Genomic DNA, 21740 nt, shown 5'->3' on the forward strand with positions numbered 1-21740 from the left:
AGCTAGATCAAGCAAACCACTGAACAGTGCCCACACTGCCACCTCTGCACCAGTCATGTACACTATGATAAATATTTCAGTCCCCAAAGCAGAGAAAATCCTAGTGCAAAGCATCGCTGGCCCCATTTCTTGGCCTGACGTGTAGTGACAAGCAGAGAGGTAGGGTGTGAAGGCAGACTAAGCTCCGAAAGACAGACAGAGGAGACAGCCATTCCAGCGATTTAGGAGTGTCTGCACTTTGTTATTGGAATTAGTTTTAAAGATTTTCCATTGCAAAATGACAAAGTGACAGCTTTAGGTGTATACTGTGGGGCTTTTGTCAGAAAACTCACTAACGTTAGAGGCGTTGTTAATGATTATTGTCATGATTTAAAATTCAGAGGGGCACAGCGTAAATTCACATGCATTGTAATAATAGCTAACGGAAAAAACAACAATAAGACTTAAAGCAGGCAATGCAGAGTCAGGCGTAACCAGTCCCCAAATGTGCTGCTGGTGCAAATATGTCTTAGCTGTTTGAAGCTCATCTACGTCGAGTTTGAAGGGGAAAATAACTTTTTTTTATGTGCTGTGTTATAGACCTGGCCCTTTTTGCATTTGTCAATTATTACCAATGAATATCGCCACTAATCGTTCCCTAAATTTTCAGCTGTCTCCATTTTAGCTTTTCCAGAGCTCTGTCCAAATAACTGAATACACTGATTCCTAATGGTTTCAGTGTTTTTCTTTATGCATATCTGGAAAGGGAAACCCCAGATCAGACTCCAGTAAGCGATGGACAATAATACTAGTCAATAATAATAATCTAGCCCCAGGCAGATTCAATGTCAATCTGGGACTCAGAAAGGTGTTGGCAGACAGTGCTCCATTATGCTACCTAAGATCCACAATGTGGTCTTCATGACAGTTAAAAGCAGGGGTTAGCAGGTTCTAAACAGGCAAAAACGTTTCTACCTCAAAGTTGAGCAATGAGAAGGGGAATGCCAAGCTTTTCATCTGTTGTTTAGTAAGGAGGGGAGTGGGGTTGTCCAGAGGCTGGCGATGGGCTATTAATAAAGTGTTGGCGGGTGTACTGGGAGGGGGATCCCTGCTTTAATGACTGCGCCAGGGTTAATTATAGCATGACTCACTGCTCCCTCTTACCCACTGGTGGTGGCCTCTTGGTTACCTTATCAGCATACTGTCTGTAAGTCTATGCACATGTGCAAGCCAGAGTTTCTGTTTGCTCAACTCTGAGTGATTGTCAGTATGTCTAGGATTAAATAAGTTAGTTTGTGTGTGTCAGTGTGTGTTTGAGAAGAATTGGGTTATGCCGCAGAACTGGATGAGCACTGCACCCCTTTTGGGTTTACTATTTGGTCTCTTTAATGATGTTCTGAAGTTTTAGAGCCATCAGCACAGCATGTCTTTTAATCCCAGTGCTCCAAGTCCATTAATTCTCTCCAAACTGACAGCTAATTACCGAAGCTGCCATGTTTTGGAGCAACACAAAAACACATTTTCATCAAAATGAAAATGCCTTGACTTTTAGAACAATGCTCAAATAAAAACAATGATTCGGCCACTGCACAGGTCTACACCGCTTCAAGAGTCTAATGACAGATACATATTTTAGCCACATAAAAGAGTCAGTAAATGTTTGATAAAGAATTTGGCCTAATATTTTGATCAGGCTAAATAGCATTTTTAAGACACTCATGCATTCCTGGATTGTGATACACTAAGAATGAAATCTGTAGTCTTGTAGCCTGGAATGCCACTCTGCAGGTCTTTGAGGTCTGCAAGTGACTGTGTTGTGTGTGTTTTTGGAAAAACAGTCCCACCCAGTGCAGCCTCACTGAGGAGTCATGTGTGAACCTAATTCCAAGCATTCCATTCTTGTGTGCCAGTTTGTACTCCAACCCAGCCAAAGTGCGAGGGAGAGAGAGGAAAAGCATTCCAAAACTATTCATTACCCACCTCCAGGCCTAGTTCACTGCATATTCTAACCTTTTCTATTATGCTGTCGTGACACGGTTAGGAAAAGCTCTGCCTGACTGAAGAAAAAAGGAAGGGAAAAAAAATGGCACTAGAAAACTTTCCACTCCCTGATCTGCTCTCTCTCTGGCTAGCTTTTTCGTTCCTTGTTCTTCTTTTCCCGTTTCCATCCCTCCTCCCTTGCTCTCAGCAGCCCTCCCCTGCACCTTCCCAGGGCGGAGGAAAATAACCACTCGCCTTTGTGCCCTGTTCCATTGAGCCACACCCAAAAAGAAGTGTGGGTTGGAACTTTGTTTAGTAACAATTCCTAATTGCAGCCACTGAATGAGAGGATATAATCAAGGAAGAGGGGGAAAGACCAATGAGAAAAGACGGTGCAGAAATCCCAACAAGACCTGAGGAAAATAATTTCCCGGGGAACACAACGGACATTTACCAGGGTGCAGCTCACAGTCCACATTTCATGTTCTGATAATGGTTGTGTTGTGTTTCTTTAGACCATTTTTAAGACCAAATTCAATAAACACAATGCATATACAGTCCACGCTACACTGGAGTAAAACCAGAAGAACACAGTGCGTAACTCTGCATGTCTAGGCCTGTCACTACTGCCTTCTTAGCACTCAGTATAATCCTGACAATAAGACACTTCATAGTATAGATTTAGTATTGTTTTTTTTCTCATGAACAAAGGGTGGTGACTCATCTTTGGATGCGTCACATTATTCCTTTAAAGATTTTGGTCATTGTAATTAGACATTATCTGGTTTTAGACACTATATGTCCAAATGTTTGTGGATACCCCTTTTCATGAATGCATTCAGATACTTTATGTTGCTTTAAGTTGCACCCACTGCTGACACAGCAAATTCTGTGTTTTCTGGAATGATGGTGTTACATCCAATACTTTTGGGATGAGTTTGAATGCATTCAAATCTTTACAGCAATGCACCAAAATCAAGTAGAAAGCCTTCTTTGGACAGTAAATATTTTAGGAAGAAAGAATGAATGAGCAGCTGTCCCAATATTTTTGTCCATGTTACAATACACTTTTTATAACTGATGTCAAAACTGGTATAATTCACATCTGGTATCTTTCACATCTGCTGTGCCATTTCTAATTAGAAAGCTGCTGTACTGTCCACATGATACACATTGTGCAGGAACCGCACATTTGTGTGTTTATTAGACTAAAACAGTTTGTATAAATGAGCACAATGTGTCGTCTCAAAGCACACTCACTTCATGTGTTTAAGTTCTGTCACTTTTAACACATCTCTTTTTGGAGGGTATGGAGTTGAGGTTAAGATGACTTTTAGGACCTGGTGTGGCAAAGGTCCAGACTGGTAAAGGTGCAGATTATGTTTAATCATCACCACACAAGGGACTCTGAATTGTGGCTTATATAAAACATATAAATGGTTTATGTTTGACAGTATAAGCAATCTCCAGGATTAATATGCACACCTTTATCCAGCTCAGTAGTCCCACATGAGAAGCTGCATCTACAGCAGAGACAAATGGGATAAAGGGCCTAAGTGGAACAACAACTCACACTATAGAGCTCAACTGAGGCATTTATTAAAAAAAAAAATCAAATACAGAACTTGTTTTTGAGATGCCTTGGAGAGTTGAAGTTTAATCATTGTCCCTCCAACATCATTACAAATCTTGTTTTACTGAACTCAAAATCAAAATTTCATGGTGTGAATGCTTTATTACAGTCTTGACCCCATGATGGAATCAGGTGATCCATGTGTCTTGTCTGGCATTTTTTCTGATGTAGCTTGGAAGAAATAAACACTGTGATTTTCTTCAGCAACTCTGAGGAAAAAAAAAGGTTCCTATTATTGAATTAAACTCATGTCATTTCTAAGACCTTTACATGGTGTGAGCATTCTCAGTGAGTACTTGTTACTGGAAATTGACTGCCAGTCTACTGAGATGAAGTCCAGTTTCATTAAACAAAAGCAATCAACACACACACACACAGTGACATTCATGATGAACTGGGGTCAAAAGGGAGTCGAGCCCTTAAATGAAATGCCACTGATAAAAGGAACCAGCCAATAGCACGACAAAATACACCGCACACACACCCAAGACCCATGAGCAAGACAGCCAAGATAATAGGCATCTGACAATTTTTATTGTGTACCAAGAACGGAATTGAAACTGTCACTTTGACACTCAGGGAGCCGGGGTGGCTGTATGATCTCCACAAACAGCAGCAAATCAATGCTACTTTTGCTTTATTACCGCACAGAAGGAGTGCAGCTCCAACATAAAGTCCAAGCATAACGGGTGCTTTTGTGTAGCTATTGCAGAAGCTGCCAGAGTCAGAGCCAACACTTTGTAAAATCAAGCCAAAAATGCATTGCATGACCCAATTCCACTTAGTGTCTTTCACTCAAAGAAGCGTCCCAGTAATCCTCCCGTCTCACCTGTGCGGTGTCTCAGGGAGCTTTGAAGGGAGGCGCTTTGATGTGCAGGCAGCATCTGCATGAGTCCGGCATTTTCAATTAGTGCACAGTGTTAACGAGCGGTAGAGGTGCTCACTGTGAGGCTTGGTGCTTTGATTAGTGCCAGTGAAGTGCGGGTGCTGGGCGGGGTCCTGGCCTGTAATACTGCTTGTATTTACCAAAGGCAGAAGAAAAGCCAGAGTTTAGTTCACACTCTGAAGCGATGCACGTGAAGGCCTTGATAAACTTGGTTTCCTGGTCACAAAAGAACTTGTTTGTCCTGGAGCACTGGTATCAGTCCTGACACATGTAATGTAAATAACCAGCAGCGATCCAAAAGACAAAGAAATATGACCTTGTCATTTGACTCAAACTATTAAAAATCACTGAGCAGAGTCATACTTAGATTCTACTCAAGTGTTACCTGAATTAAACTGCTGATAGTATGCATACCTTGTAAACCAATATTTTTTGTTCTAATGTTTATAACTTGGTAGGTTGTATGTTGAGATGCTGAATAAGCTCCACAAGACCAGTAATGCCTTTAAATGAAGGAATACCATGATCATAAATGGGATCGATAGACATGCAAAGGAGACTTCGAAATGAAAGCCACTTTTTATCAGCAAATCAACAAAGCAAGCACAAAGGTTTAATGGCTGCAAGCACTTTGTAGACAGAGTAAGAGAGTAAGTGCCTGATGAACTAGAGAACTAGATACTAAATGCATCTAAAGTAAGGATAAAAAAGCTTTAAAGGCTAAGAAAGCAAGACTGGCACGTGAGAGACGGACACAAATTGCTTAGTATCATATACGCTTTCATAGAAGTAAAAAACACACCATTTGTGACACCCTTAGCCGACACCTCACTCGGTTATTGGCCACTGGGTTGATGACAAACCAGGCCAGAGGGCCTGTTTCTCTTTCACTCGTAGCGATATGCAAGTCTGGGCTCACTGCAATGAATATATAGTTGTGAGCACCAACATGTCTGAACACAAAACAACACCACCTGGATTCCTTCTAAGAACCAAGGAGGCCTTAGCACCTATCACCACCCTGCCAACAAGTGGAGTGGGCCTTGTGCCTTCACAACTTCAGCCACTCTCTCATTTCTTATTTTACAGTTTTTCTGTCCTATTCAAGCCTTGCTGTTGCTGCTACATCTGAATTGCTGTCACCCTGAGCAGAACTGTATTGTGCCCTGATAACTTTTATAAATGTCATCCTCTGTTATCATGAGTCTTGCTTGAGAGTAGGGGGGCAGGAAGCAGACAGTCCGAACATACAGGCATTTCTTGGTTACTGCTTTCAGCAAATGGGCAGCTGGTGCACTGACTTTGCCTTTTATAGAACAGATTACTGATCGGCAGCAGTGGCTTTTCAAATAAAATGTCATCAAACAGTAGAATGCCCAGTTTCCAGTGAGCACAAAGACATGAATAAAACAACTAAGGTAACGTTCAACAGTCTAGATTTGGGCCAGAGGGAAACTTTTCAATATGTCTTTTGAGAATGATTCTATTGGTGGTCAGGGAAAACATCCATGGATGTTAGTCAGTTGACACTAGGCTTGTTCATTATAACAGTAATAGCATATACCATGTTTTTTAAAAATGTTGATCTCAAAATAAGGACAAGATTTTACAAGATGTCACAATCTGAAAACAAGCCCACCATAGTTAGCAAGTTCAAGTTCAGCAAAGCTGAGTTGGACTGCAATGATGAACCAGTACATGAAACCAGTCAAAACACTCCTAAGATCATTCACTTGACTCTGTGCTCAGGTATGAGGTTTTATCCTCTTAACTTGTGTTATTTGAGTCTGAGTTAGCTGAAACACGGTCTGTGCTGTGGTGTTTAGCATGGTAGCTAACTTATCTAAGCCTAGAAACTAGCTCTCTCATTTCTACATCTACATTCTGTTCCTCCCAACACCATTCGCTTGACTTCGGAAACACCTGTGTCAGTAGCTCAGCAGTTAGTAGCTGTAGCTCAGCTAGTTAAGCAAAAGGTTAGCTAAGTGAGTGGGCTACAGATCCAAAACTATGGTGTAAAAGACTTTAAATTCAGCTTTCTGTTCTTTTTCAGAAGCAGTCGCTTGATCATTATCGTCTAAACGTTTCTAAGTGGGCTTTCTGTCAGCTAAACCTGAATTTGTTCTGTGGTGAGCAGACTGTTATTGTAACTAAGTTTGTGCTAACCAGCTTCTCTCACTTAAATCAGAGCAGTTTAACCTTTCTAATAGTAATAGTGTGATTGATTGCTGGTTTAACATTTATTGAATGACTGATTTAAAACTGTGCAGTGTTCACTTTTCACAAATAATCTGTATGTACATGTAATGTCAAAAGAAAGTTTGTGTTGAGAAGCTTCAGAGGAAAACTCTGTTGAAGAACAGTAAAGAGAGTTTCTTCCAGGAAGCAAAATGTCACTTGCAAATATTTGCAGAAGGGGGCTCAATACACACACATACACACACCCCAACAAGTACATGTAGTACATGACACTCCAAACGCAAATTGTAAATCTAAGGCAAAAAATAATTCTCTTTCAGCCAACAGAGAAAACACTACTTGTTAAAGGCTAAAGCAACCAGTAAATTAATATGACCCGCTTATTAATTGCTTCTTTTTGTGACCTCACAAATCTTGTCATGTCGCATTAGTTAAGCATTTAGAAAATTAATAAAATTTAAAAGTGAAAATCCCCCAGGATTCACAGGAAATGGCATAAAATTCTTTAAACAACTGAAATGCTTCACAATATCTGTCACAGAAGGTCACGGCTCCCTTAGACAAGAGCAGGCTTCTGCTCGGCTGGGGACTCATGGACGCCAGTGGCGTCTGTGATGGGGTCAAAAGTTAAACCCTTCTGACCTCCACCAGGCCTCTCTGGTTTCACTAATACTAGGGATAAGTCACAGGAGGTGACCCTAGGCCTTGGGCCCGTCGAGTGAGCGACCAGCTGTTTCTGCAGCCTGTGTGCTTCCATCCATCCAAGTATCTCGCAAGGGAACTGTCTCAGAGTTCTTGAAGACAGCTCCACCCAATGTTAGCCAATCACCCCAGAGAAAACCCAACTCAAACACAGCTTTACACTGCAAATGGATAAACTATGGGGCTCAGCTCAAATACAGCTCAATACAGTTCTGCAAACTTGACGGAAAAGCTGGCAAAATTGAGACGTCTAAAAGGAAACATCTGACTAAGACTCAGGTGACTGTTGTTGAAATGCTCTTTCTCCCTTTCACGAACATCACGAGACTTTTGCAGATGTGGTGAGAACGAGTCTGTTCACATTAGCAAGCTCTCCGAATGTGAAGCATTTGGCAACTACAAATGGGGCTTTTTAAACCAGGCTAATGGAATTTCTTGTAAAGGCCCTCAGTTGATTCGCAGGACTCCACACCACAATTCTTCTACAGCATTGGGCGTATCATGACTCGATCTGTCCCACCACGTTATGTCACATGCAAAACCACATTAGCAGCTGGCCCAAACTCAGCTATGGAAAAAGTAGGGAGAGGGAGTCTCCAACAAAGAGTCCTTCTTGCACTGTGTTCTGGCACTGAGCCTCGCTCACATGTTGCTGTCTTGCCTACGGCCTCTGCCTGACTGGGTTCTTGTCTGCAGTGGCTGAGCAGGAAAGTATGGACATCCAAAGAAAGTGTGCAATAGGCCAACATATTTTCAGCCCACTTATTATATCTTCTACTTTACCACTGTCTTATATGTAATAGGGGTGTGACATGGAAAAATTACATGGTTATTTCCACATGTGACGAGTTCATGGTCTGGGAGCAACTTCCCCAAAACAGGGCGAGAAACGTTTGACTTGACTGCAACAGGCAACCATGGTTACTTTTAGTAATCAGAGTGCAACACTGAAACCAAATGTATTCTACTGCTTGCTAGGCTGTTCCATCAGAATGAAATGTGCTGATATGACAAGATATCAAGATATAAATGGACATGGCCACCCATATGAAAACAGAAAACATTCGGTTACATGTTATTTACATTATTTAGACATGACAATCAGATGAACCAATTCATGGAAAATTTATTTTACTGGCTGTGTAAAGTGAAACTAAAGTTGGCTGCAATGCAATTTCAGGTCGCTGCGGGAAGGCAGAAAAATAACATCCTAAGTGTTTCTAACACTGAGGCCTGTGGTGAAAATGTCTTCCATGAGCACTGCCACTCAGGAACAATGTGTAAGCACCACACCCTTCTCCAGTACCCAAACAAGCCCTTTCCTCCGCTGTATTGCACTGACAGACAGATAAAGGGCCAACCTGCCGTCTTTCCACCTTTTCTGAATAATGGGATGTGGTGCACAATCTACAGTCTGACGTATATGTTTTTGCTAAGATGTCATGACAGCTCTGGAGAACACTGAGCCAACACATCCAAGTCCAGTACATCGGAGTGAACGACCATATTTCAGCCACATATTTGTCATTTAGACGATCTGTTGAGGGGCCAGATTTGAATCAGCGCGCCCTACGGAGGCGATCAGAATGCAGGCAGATATCTCAGCTCACTGGGGCAAAAGAGACACAAGCAGTCGATGAGCAGCCAGAGGGCTCAGAACCCACCCCGATGCTGCAGCCCAGGGCCTCATGGGGAGTCATCGCACCCAAGAGTTCCCCACTTGGCTCTTTGCCCGGCAGCAAAATTAGCACTGTTTCTGTGCCAGGCAAATCTGAGACACAAACAACTAACACAACCAACCAACAGTAGACTGAGGAAATTATACAGAAAAAATTAAGTATGAAAATTAAAGGGAAAATAAAAGTCAGTCAACAGCATCAAGATGGATCATTAATCTGCTTTGCTGAAGAGAAGAACAACAGAAAGCTAAACAGATTAAAGTAAAGTGCACTTAAAGCAATAATTATGAGGACTTCACTTCGATTCCCATTTCTTATTGCTCCGTCCTTCCTGTACTACATTTGGCTTTTGGCATTAATACACTAGAAAACCTGAACGTTCTGTGACCATGTTTCTTCTGCTTCTCACCCCCAAAACACAATTCTCAGGGTTATGTTATTTTGGCAGAATCTATTTCACCTATACTCTTTAAGGTAGAACAAATCAAGCTGAAAGATTAACAACAGTGAAGTGTAAGCACAACAACAACGAGGAGACAAATGGTTGCACAATAAGAAATGTAGGCATGTTGTATCATGACTAACAGCATTGTTCTAACTTGAACTAAAATCAACACTGCGCCAAAATCAATTTTCGCATAACCTTGTGATGCTTCAAGACAGTCATGGCATCAGGATCAGAGTTATTTGCATAGGACATCTTTGCTAATGAAAAATATCTAGATGCAGTTTCCTTGAAGCATTTAGGTTTCAGCTGAGTCTTCTACTGTATGGAAATTAAAATTGCAAGCTGGTTAACAAGTTACACGACACCAGGCACTGAATACAGTACTCTTTTCATTTAAATAAAACATACAGAGAAACTCCTGCATAATTTTGCCTATGCCTACCAGTGGCTAAATAAACTTATTTACAGTTGAAGCAGTGTTAAGAGGATTCAATGGAAACTGGTACAGTTTGATTTATTTATCAAAAGGTGGACCACATTAGAACCATAGCCTACCAAATCAAAAGCAGCTGTCATGTATCGTGACCAATCTTGCAATTGTTTATTCGAAAGGCTCTCAATTAGCTGTAATTGAAAGCGAACACCCCATTTCATAGGATTTTTAATTAGGTGGCTGACAGTATCAGTCTAATGGGTCTTTCACACATGGAGACTAATCCTTTTAACTCTACCCCTCTTTCCTCCTCATCAATTCCATATCTCTTTATCAGCCCCTCACACCGGTTCCTGCCAGCTTTCATCCTTCAGCTTGAGGAAGAACATTGGACAGAGAACACCTGAGACAGATGCACCTCCAGTCAGTGGAAGAGGCTGATGAAGTAGAGCTAATTTTCGAGGAATTGCTCAGTAAGAGTGCTTGGCACTGTAAATGAACTCAATCTGATACAGAAATGAATGCGGGCCATGTCAAAGAAGGCTTATTCTTCTTCTAACAACTGGGATCCTTTAGAGCCCTTATTTGTCAGCTCTCTTTGATCACATCATGGCTGTCACTGAAAGAGTTTCACAGTCCAAGAACTCCCTGGTTAAAATATTGGCTATAATTAACCCAGCAAATGCTTCATTTTTTTATTGTGTGCCCCCAAACCAGGCATTTATATGTTAGACACGATTGCACTGGCAGTGAAGTTTCTATTGCCCTTGAAGGACTTCTGTAGCATCTCAACTGCTGCTTATCACAGTCTGCTGACTCCAGCTAAATCAAGCAGCATGCTGTCTGTGGTTCTGATCCTCTCAGGAGAGATGAATATGCAGCAGGCTGATCCGTATGTGAGAGAGGGAGCAAGAGGGTGCAAGAGAGAGCACAAGAGAGCAAGAGAAAGAGACACAGAGAGGGTGTTTGGGTGTAAAAAGGAGCTCAGGCAGCTTGATCCGGCCATCAGCTTGAGTATTGATTGCACTACAGACAGTCGACATGTGCATATCCCACATGGCATCTTTGAGTATCTCTGAGGGTTTTTTTTTATTATTGTTAACTTTTAAATGCATCTCTACAGAAGATCTAATTACAAACAATTCCACAATTACAATGTACAAATGCAAACACACTAGTCTAGTCCCTAAAGAGAAGTACCTAAAGAGAAGTACTGCCAATAGACAGATTCTCTAGAGCAGATAAACATGAACCTTGCCTAATGGCAGGTGCATTAAAAACTGTGGAGCATTATAAGGTGAGGAGGAGATCATCCAAGATCCTTTCTAACACTCTTGTCGCAATCCAAGTGCATCCAGTGCAATCCAATTCTCACAGCAATGCTCCTCCAGAATTTAGCAGAAAGCCTTCCCTGGACAGTTACTCCAACAAAAGCAGGGATTATAGAAGAAACAGGTGTCTCAATACCTTTGTTAATATATAGTGTACATTAGTACAGATTATTCAACCTGGTAGTCGGTTCACACCTCAGGCTAAAGGCACAAATGCCAATGCATGAAAATGCTGAAATGGACAATAGGACACCATTTAGGTGAACTAAATGGAAGTAGAATTACTCGAGGAACCAAGACTAGCCATCAGATTCTTTTCAGGGTCCAGGCATATATGATCTAGGCTCATACAAGATGGCAAGGATATTCTTTGCATCGATATCATTCATTTTTGCAGGTGTCTTCCTGTCATCCTCTTTGAAATTCTCATCACTATGGATACGGTGAGTAAATCGATTTGCAGCCACATTCCAAGGGCTTCTCTCGGCTGATGGCCTCAGATGGCCATCGTCTCAGACATATCACGGCCACCTGTCAAAGCTTGGTGCTTTCCTACCTTTTCAATAACAAATATATTCCTGAAGTCAAAGCTCTTTTGGACTTTTACTGCGGCATTCTAAAAGACCATTTCCCCTCAAGAAGCAGAAGAAGGCCCAACTGAGTACAAAGCCAAGTGCGACCAAGGTCTTGCTGCTGCCTTCCAATACACTCCAAACTAGATTTGAAAATCCATGTGAAGTGTCATTTCCCTCCTATGGACTCCAGTTATCCTCCATGCCTAATACAGCCGTGCTGAAAGCTGTGGTGCAGGGCACTCTGAGGGTGCCAGCACTTGTCACGGTCATTTCCACACTTTAAAGCTTCCCAACCTCAGGCCTAAACCCACCTTGCCTTGCCTTCTCAACCTGAGCACTGCTTGACCAGTCATGCTTTTAAGCCTGCCTGTCCACTGTCTAAAGGCCTTGTCTACGTATATGATAAAGACTACGCCCTCTCCATGCAAGTGCTCTCCATAGAGTGCTGAAGGGCTCTCTGTGCTAGATTCCTTGCCTCCATCCATCTCTCTCTCAGCTCCCATCCTCAAGAATGATCCACAAATTGATACGTGAGGCAAAGCAGTTCTATTCAATGTGACAAGCAAAACCGCTCTGCGTCAGCCTCCCCCATTGAGGATTTAATCTACAAAGCCTTGTATTTTTCCATCTCTTCTTCTCTTCCTCCTCCTCCTCCCTTCGGATTATTGACGCCTCCGCCCACTGGAGCCCCCGTAGGACAAGGCCATCGCTGGAGGCAGCACGTTGGACCTGTCGATTGACTCTTGCAGGAGCGCTGGGAGACATCAGCGATCGTTATGTAACCGCCTTCACTGCGTGGGCCTGACGAGCAGCACAATTGCTCAAACAAAGCTTGGGTACAGCTCTGGCTAGAGGGTGCCCTTCTGTGCTGGTCTAACACCAGATTCCCTTGTTCAGATCCTCGCCCTGACCACTGCAAGAGGAACCAGAAAGCTGATCCCAGAACAGTAGGAAAAGTTACAGAAATAATGTGCTATGAGTGCTTGTCTCCACCGTTTCAGCTTCCTGGGCCCTTCCCCACAGAGTCCCTGGCTGGTTTATGCTGTTCAGCTCCATGAGTCAGTGTCACTTTCCACACCCCCATCCACTGTACCTCCTCTATAAAAGCCAATGTGGTGTGCTCAGATTACATTCATAGTCAAAGCATGTCCTCCATGAAACCCACATATACACCCACTAATGCTCCTGCACATGTACATTTATACGGGCACATGCATACAATTCAACTGCTTTCTAAAATTCTAAATGCATGCTAAGCCCTTCTTTTAGGAACTGGCTGCACTGCTAAAAGAGTCCATAATGGAAGTGTGAGGGTGGGAGAAAGAGTTCAAAGGAGACAAGCGAGCCCAAGACTCATTCTGCACTTGCTCACACCATACTTACTAATGAGAGAAGATGGGGCCATGCTTCTTCCACTTGCCCCCACCAAAAACAACACAAGTGTTAAAGCTTGCTGTGACAGGAAGGGGCAAATACAGCGTGTCTGCCTTTCCAACACACTAAAGGGAAGCATCTGTTACAGGAAGGCCCCTCACTTCATCTCCGTCAGCAGCCCGGTCTCATCTGCTCCTTCCAGTGGAGCAGACACCCCACCCCTTCCCACCCCCCACCAATCCCCGGACTCCTCTGGCTACGAACAGAGCGCCGCCACAAGCCACAACACAGTGGCTGATTTCCACCTTTATTTACAAGTGCACTGTTTGCCTCAAGCTAAGCCCCAGGGCTGGTCACTCCCAGCCCATCGTAATGTGTGGACTCTATGGCTGAGCTGGCAACACAGCAGCACACTAGCTCAATTAGCATAAGCACACAAACAGCGTTATTAGGAAAAGGACAGGAACACAGGCCGAGAGGCACCTGAACTCATTAATCATTACACAGCCATTCTTGACTTGGGAACAACTGTTGGCCTCTTTAGAGGTGTTAATATTCTCACTAATGGCAAACTGGAGGGCACAAAGGTGAGAGGTGACAAAACATGAGCAAAGAACTGGCACACAAGCTCAGGTTCTTCCTAAATCTGAAAATGCTATTGTTTTGATAGTGTTTCGAAGTGCTTGAAATAAATGTTCAGTGTTTATTTAGGTTACATTTTTTAAAAAGGATATTTTCTCCAATCACGTTCAATTTGACTAATAAAGTATAGTGCATTTTAAATCAGAAATCCTGGTCCACATCCTTAAAATGCCATCTCAGCTCAACAGCGGCATATCCATCATTGAGCATGAGGAACAAACGCCCAGAGGAACCACTGAAAAGGGGAACCCATCCTCTTCTGGATGGTGCCAGAAAATGTAATTATGATAGTCATAATACAAACATTATCCATAACGGCACTACTGAAACACTTCCTACTTCACACATCACACGACATTTAAATTCTTTTTCCCTCTTCATGGTGCACAAAACACCCCCTCCCGTTGATACAGCACCAATAAGCATCTGGTCACATTGTGTGCTACAGTCTGACTTCTGGAGACAAAACTCTTCCCATTTATAGACTGCAGTCACACCAGAGAGACTTGCTTACCAGAGCTCAAGGCTGGTGTTGCCCAGGCCCCATCTCTTTTTGGTGGAGTGGGAACACAAGACAGCACAGCACTCTCTCTTAATTAGAAGGAGCAGATGCTAGCCAAGTAAACACAGCTTGATATGCTCAACAATAAATTGCATCAGTCTGCTGGAGTCTGCTGCACCAGTGACGAAAAGTTCCTGGTTGCGCCATGTACAACCCCCTAGGATTATGTAAAGTGCAAAAAGTGCAGAACATACACATACACATACATCATAACGGTCCTCTTGTGGTTCAACAGAACACTTAGCCCTACAACATGACCAGCTATATCAGTGTGCTTTGGCTGGCCTGTCATGTTTAATCAATAATAGTGGTTGAACACAACAATGATGTTGTTTTTAATGTATGGCACAATGGTAAACCCTACTTTGAACCATTCAGAGCAATGTCACAGTAGGACACTGATTTATGAATGATGCTGTAATATGTTCTCTACATTATAAAGTCATCTCAACATTTCAATTGGCAGAATTATATATTTTTTACATACATGTTTAAATGTTCACTCAAAATGATCAGATTTAGTGGATTTTTATGTGGAAATTTAGAATCAGTATTACCCAAAAATCTTTTTGGGCTCTGTCCAGAGGATATTCTTGCCTTGCACTCAGTGATACAGAGTAGGCTCCGACCTGGATAAGGACAAGTGGATAAGAAGATGGATGGATGGATGTACAGAGGAAATTCTATAAGAAGAACGGCTTGTATAATTATGGTGGCACAATATAATTAACTCACAATGGATTAACTAAAGATTAATAATACAGCCTTTACTTTAAAGTAACAACAGCAGATCTGTTTCAGATTTCATAATAAAAAACATAATGGGGAACCTGATAATACTAAACATAACGTTTAATATTATTATTATTATGTCTCAATATGTAAAGTCCAGCCTAGGGCTGACAAAATGGTTAAAATATAATATCACCATTTTTACATTTTTACAATACACAATATTTATCACAATACATGTGATAGCAGCGCAAATGCATCGGTAGTGATTAAAAAATACTATTCAAAGTAGTACAGTGATTTTTATTTACAAGGTACTGCACTGCACATCCAATTAAACAAACCTACTTCCTCTGTTTGCAATTAAATGTAAAGTTGATAAGTGTTCTTTAAGCACTGACTATATGCCTAGAAATGCATATTGTATATCACAATGATAAAATATCATCATCCTGCCCATCTCTAGTTCCCATTTATTATTCCAGACGGGGCCTGAATAGAGTAATTTAGTGTAACAGCACTTTTTCCTATAATAAAGGAAGTAAAATAAGCAGGCTTGCACATGCAAACAGTGTCGTAAACGTTTCCAATTATTGTGGTTTCAGAACAACAATGCTCCCAGTTAAGCAACATGCACCCTGATAGTGAACATGAGTATTTCACAACATACAATTCCATTTTGTAACACAAGGCTTGAGTGTGTCTTGTCACTTTCCTGGAACGTGACCAGCAAACCAGGAGGAACTGAATTTTCCAAGTAAGCAAATAAATAAAGAAATGAATACTAATAAAATTAGAGAGGTCCCTGCATTGCAGTAACACTTTCCAATATTAACTTTCAATAGACATCATGTAAAAATACCTAATTTTAAGTCATTCTGCAGCGGTTCTATTGGTCCATGTGTCATTACATTTTGATACAATATAGGAAACTACAATATTCACAGCATGTAGAAAATATATGAAGATATAAGGTTTTTGCATCAGAGTAAAGATATGTCTGATGCTACCTGTAATGGATAAGCATGAAGATGACACAGCAATACAGATCTCAAAAAGGAACTGAAAATAAAAACCCTGCCTAGAACATGCACTGTAAGGAATTAAGTAGGGTGGCGTTCACTTGGTCAAACTATATGCATTTAGGTTGTGGTTCAAACTTGGCTTACCCACTTGCAGACTTGCTGCTTCTGTGAACCGCTCAGACCCAGCCACTGCAATTAGTGTCTGGGACGAGCAGCAGCTTGAAAGATTCTAATCCTTTTAATGATGTTTATCTACTTCTAACACAATAAATTAATCTACAGAAACGATGTGCATTACCTCTACCTCAGTTTGTGAAGATCATCTACATGCAATAAAATAAAGGACAGAAAATAAAAAAAAAGGAAAAAGAGGATCTTGAACAAGGCGGCTTTGTGAGCGAGTAATGATAAACAAACTAACTGCCAGGACATGCAGAAAAACAAATCCTGCAATTCATCCTTGCACAGCCTCTACAACTCCAGCCTTGTACCGAGGCGATGTGTTTGCTTCTGTAAAGCAAATGTAACGTGACCTGGGCTCCGAATGCGCCGAGCCAGCAGCTCACAAACAAGACACAGAATACAGGCTGCAAGAACACGAATGCACACACCGATTCCACAAAGTAACTGAATTACAAGCAGTATGTCCCACTGTAAGCTTATGTGATGGACAGTAAACAACATAAATGCGTCAAATCCATAGATCGTCCACCAGAATAACATCTTCAATACTATGACATTAAAAAGAGTAATTATATCAAAGTATCAACAGATTTCATTAAAAAACTGAACATTGAAAAATCACGGAATATACAGCCCCTGTGGCTCATCTTCGCCAAGGGTGCCAATAACTCTAGTACAAGAGGTATATTAAGATTTTCCATTACCAAGTAGATCCATAGCTACTTTGAACTGCTGGTGACTGTTGATCACAGCGCTGCACAGCAAGCAGCTTCTGCACCTTGAAGGCACCTTGCAAGTCCGGAGAAATTGCAAGGTGACTACTAGATATGAAAGCGTTCACTGGGTTCATGTTAACAGCTCTCTACCAACCCAGGATGGGACAGGAGAGGAGTAGCCCTCGTCAAAATTCCCAGAAATCCATTTCAGAGAGCAACAAATTGCAGGGCTTTCCCTCCTTCAGTGCAGCCCATCGCAGGAGAGGAGCAGCAGCAGATTACCCCAGCACGGCATGACGTCACAGGCTCACCTTATGAATAAAGCTCAGCCTCCGTATTCGCAAGGGGGAGCGTGTTAGTGTTGCTAGAGTCGGTGGGATGGGAGAAGAAAAAAAAAAACAAAACCTCACCATCCCTCTTCTGGCTCTGTCCTGACCTTCTGAAGCTGGGGTTTCATCGAAGGCGACGGGCTGTGGTTGCTTACGGCTGTGATTTCCTATTTGCCATACTAAGGCATTGTTATAAAGTCAATTGCTATGTCATTAGTTTGAGATACTACCTTGATACTTTGAGATACTACTTACTAGTGTATCTATCTATTACTTACTGTCATTATATTGACGTGCTATCTCGACACTGTGAGATACTACTATGTGAATTACAATGTCATTAATTCGAGATACTAGGTCATGCTTTGAGATACTAAGTCATCTTATTTTAAGCAATACTTGTTATTTTGAGACACCACCTCAATATGTCGAGGTACTATCCTGATATTTCGAGATACTAAGTCATCATCTGAGACCCTGGCTCGTTATTTTGAGATGATCTAGCTATGTTTTTTAGGATAAACAACAGCATTTCCCCTTCTGGGTGGCGGGTATGGGCTTCCATAGGCTGGAGCAGCACTGGGCGTCCATTTAGGGAAGATTTGCAACAGTGTGGAAGTAGGAGGCTTCACTGGCACTTCCGCGTACACTCCTCTCTTCACCAGGATCATGAATGTAGTTCATTAAAAATAAAAGATCCTATAAATCATATTGAGAAATGAGAAATAAGAAATGAGAAATGAGAAATGAGGTCTGCTCACTATCTATCTAGCTGGCAAAGTGTCGGTGAGACATAGCACTAGCTAGCCAACCTATCCACTAGTACCAGTAAACAGCCGTTCGCTGAAAATAGACCGGAATAACCCAGCAGCACACTCAAACACACACCTGTGGAAAAAAGGGAGAAAAATAAGCAGCAATGAGAGAAAAAGAGGGGAGAAATGAGCGATTTTACCTTTTTCGTTGTTTGTCGTTCCTGTCCGCGTCTGGGACCTCCGTCCGTCGCCTCCTCCTCCTCCTCCTTTTCTCCGTCCTCTCCTTCTTCACCTCCCTCACTGCAAGAAAGTACCTCAGAGCTTAGAAATCCAGATCCAGCCTCCCGAGCGGAAAGATTACGCTCTTTCCCCCTCCTTAGAGTCTCTGAGGCACGGCCAGAGAGGCGAAACCGCCGAACCGAACCGAGGGGAGCCGTGAGGGGAATGAGCAGGTCGGCTAGCTACTCAGCACGGCTCGACACGTACAGCGAGTTTACGGACACCCTCAGTCACTCACTCACACACACTTCCAACGGAGAGCGCTGGCGGAATGGCGCTGAATATGCGTGTGTGTGTGTGTGTGTGTGTGTGTAAGAGAGAGAGAGAGAGAGAGAGAGAGAGAGAGAGGGAGAGTTAGCTAGCCTACTCCGCACTGAGGGAAAGTAGTAGTAGTAGTAGCTAGAGTTTGCTAGCTATAGCTAATCAACCGCCGAGCTGAGGCGCCTCAGAGGCAGAAGAGCTCGAGCTCGGGTGAACGAGAGTGACCGTTAAACGGTCTTCTCCGCCGGCCGCGCGCGAGAGGGCGAATTCAAATCTTCGAAAGAAAACAAGCCGCGCGGATCTCAGATCTCAGGTCGCGGGTCGCGCGTCGCGGGTCGCGCGTCTCCTCTTCCCGGGCGGAGAGGAGGCGGAGAGGGGGATGGAGGGTCGCTTAGGTTCCCTTTCGCCCTAATTATTATTATTATTTTTTTGTTTGTTTTTTTGTTTTTTTTTTGGTTCGAAGGTACCAGTTTGAGTGTTTACTTGGGGGTTGTTTTGGGGTGGGTGGGCTCCGTCTTCTCTCCTCCCTCACGGAAAGGGACAAAAGTCGGGAAGTGAAGGGGGGAACGCAGCCCTCGCGCCTCGCCGCGCCTCGCCTCGCCTCGGGGTGAAAGAAAAAACGACACGCCTGGAAACCGAAAGAGAGGGGAGAGAGATGGCAAGCGGCGGAGGAGCGAGCCAGTGAGGGCTGGGTGGGAGTTCACCGCGGAGAGGGAGGGACTTTCGCGCGAGCTTTGGGCTGGAAGCTGAGCTGGGAGTGTGGGCTGGTCCAGGATCAGAGCGCTGAGCGCAGGCTGGAGAGTTCTATAGGGGGGAGGGGAGGGGGGGCTGATCCGGGGTCTGAGCGCGGGTTGTGTGGTGTAGAGGGGGGGAGAGGGGGGGGGGGGGCGCGCTCATCAGCCTGATGTGCAAACCGGCGCCCAGATTCACGCCGCATTAACCAAAGTCCTGCTCCAGTTCATGCTGTCCAGACAGCCGCCGTTCAGACGACACCATAACGCTGATCAATAAAAAGGACCTAATCTGATGCACGGGCTGATAAGTGCGCCACTTTTTTAATGGTTTTAATGAGGACTTGCTATAAGCAGTGTGAGCAGTCTCGTGTATACACCCTTAAAGGTCCTATGTCCTATGATGAAGTCAATGGGTAGCTATATTTAAGGAACTGTGACCATTTTAAGGCACAAACTTATTTATTAAAAATAAAAATAAAATTTAATAAAGTGTACCCCCTCTCTTTCCGGAGCAACAGGGGGTCCCACAAGTAGCATATGTATATATATATATATTTTATATATTTTTTAATATTATTGTTCATTGTTTTATATAAAAGTCAGTTATGACATTTAGATAGCATCAGGAAAATAATACAGTGCTAGAATAAGTGTAAAAATTTAAATACAAAAAAAACATTAATGTAGATAATTTAAACTATCAAAAATATAAAAACATCACAAATTAAACTATTTAAAATGCTACATATAGAGATGTGGTAAAATATACAATATACAGAAAATAGATATTTAGAATGTAAGTTTGCAAAGTGAAAGTTGAGGATTGGGATATTTACATATATATCAGTCTTAAAGGCACACTAACAAAATTAGACTGAGCACCTTCATGATGAACAGCTTTGCACCCACCTCATATCCTCACCCCATATCCTCCCTTCTTCTCCATGGCTTACCTCGGCTACGGGGCAGGGGGCTACCAGGAAGCCACTCCAAAAATCCCAGCCCAAAAATTCTCTGACTTTGCCTCCTTATTTGATCTTATATCTTGTATAATTTAATTATATTCATATTTAATTATATTCATAAGTTACCTGACGAAGGTGAAGTGAGAATCGCTGTGGCTTTAAGACTGATATATGCAAATATCCCAATCCTTAACTCATACTTTACAAACTTACATTTTTAAATGTCTATTTTCTATATATTCTATATGTATATTCTATGACTATATCTCTATATATTACTGATAGTTTAAATGTTCAAAATGTATTTAAATTTTTGGATATTTATTTATTTTTTAATTTAATTTATTCTAGCCATCCTGTATTCTTATCTTGCTTTATCATGTAAATAGACAGTCATCAAAGCAATTTACTGCTACTGTGTATGACTGTACTTGTGAAAATAGGTGTACTTGTGACCTCCACAGAAATGGGAGGATGTATGTACAAGGCATTCATGCTTGCGCACAGTATAATATGACTGTGTTCGGAGGCAGGGTCCCAGGTAGCATTATGCTTAGGGCCTGCAAATGCTCAGGTTTTAATTGAGAACTGCTTTTAATGATAGGGCAAGCCTGAATAATTACATTTTGGTAGTAATTTATCTAATTAGTATCAGAAACATCATATTTCTTATGCTACACAAACTGTAGTCTGAACTAGGTTCAATAAATTGAACAAAAACACTTTGAACAAACACTGAAAGAGGCTTGTATACATGAAGGCACGACAAGCTTCATGAGACATCTGAAATACTTTATGTATGTGTAGTGATCCATAACTGAGTATCGTTTGGTTGGCTACAAGCCTTACACGTTATGTTCATATTGGCATTAGACAGAAAAGGCTTAATATGTGCAGGGCTGATTTCAGTTCATTTGCACTATCACCAGGATGCTAATACACAGTTGCTGACCACTGGATATAATTTGAACCAAAACAATAAACAAAGTTTAAATCATCATTAATTATAAAACTTAAACTCAAAAATATTCTGGCCTGTAAGGATGGTTTTATGAATAAGTATTACAGGAATATTTGGAAACACCAACAATGCTTCAAAGACTTTTACAGGTAAAACTGCATTCCACTGTACTGTAAATGGCCAAACCACTATTATTTTAAACTTACTAAAGTAACTCAAAAAAAGCACCACCATTTGTCATCAATCAGCACAGTATGTAGAGAATGTAAAGAATGTGGTTTTGGACGCAGCCTGAGAATAGTCATTGTTACTTTGAGCACTGTAAAGACACCAGGTGGTGTGACCAACATGAGTGTGTCTTACATCACTACAGACTT

General features: G+C 42.1%; 1 protein-coding gene across 6 annotated transcripts in view; it reads right to left on the bottom strand.

Annotated features, from left to right (window-relative positions):
• The window catches only part of atp2b4 (ATPase plasma membrane Ca2+ transporting 4), an 86282-nt gene extending 66918 nt beyond the window's left edge, over positions 1-19364 (bottom strand). For 3 of the 6 annotated variants that reach the window (XM_072666139.1, XM_072666137.1, XM_072666142.1), the window contains exon 1: positions 18364-19363. The gene's annotated coding sequence lies outside the window, so the exon portion shown is untranslated. Of the gene's footprint in view, positions 1-18363 lie in introns of all 6 variants that reach the window. The other 3 variants (XM_072666141.1, XM_072666140.1, XM_072666138.1) reach the window with 2 other exon arrangements.
• Positions 19365-21740: the final 2376 nt, after the last annotated feature.

This window comes from Salminus brasiliensis, chromosome 21 (assembly GCF_030463535.1).
Source record: "Salminus brasiliensis chromosome 21, fSalBra1.hap2, whole genome shotgun sequence".
NCBI lineage: Eukaryota > Metazoa > Chordata > Actinopteri > Characiformes > Bryconidae > Salminus > Salminus brasiliensis.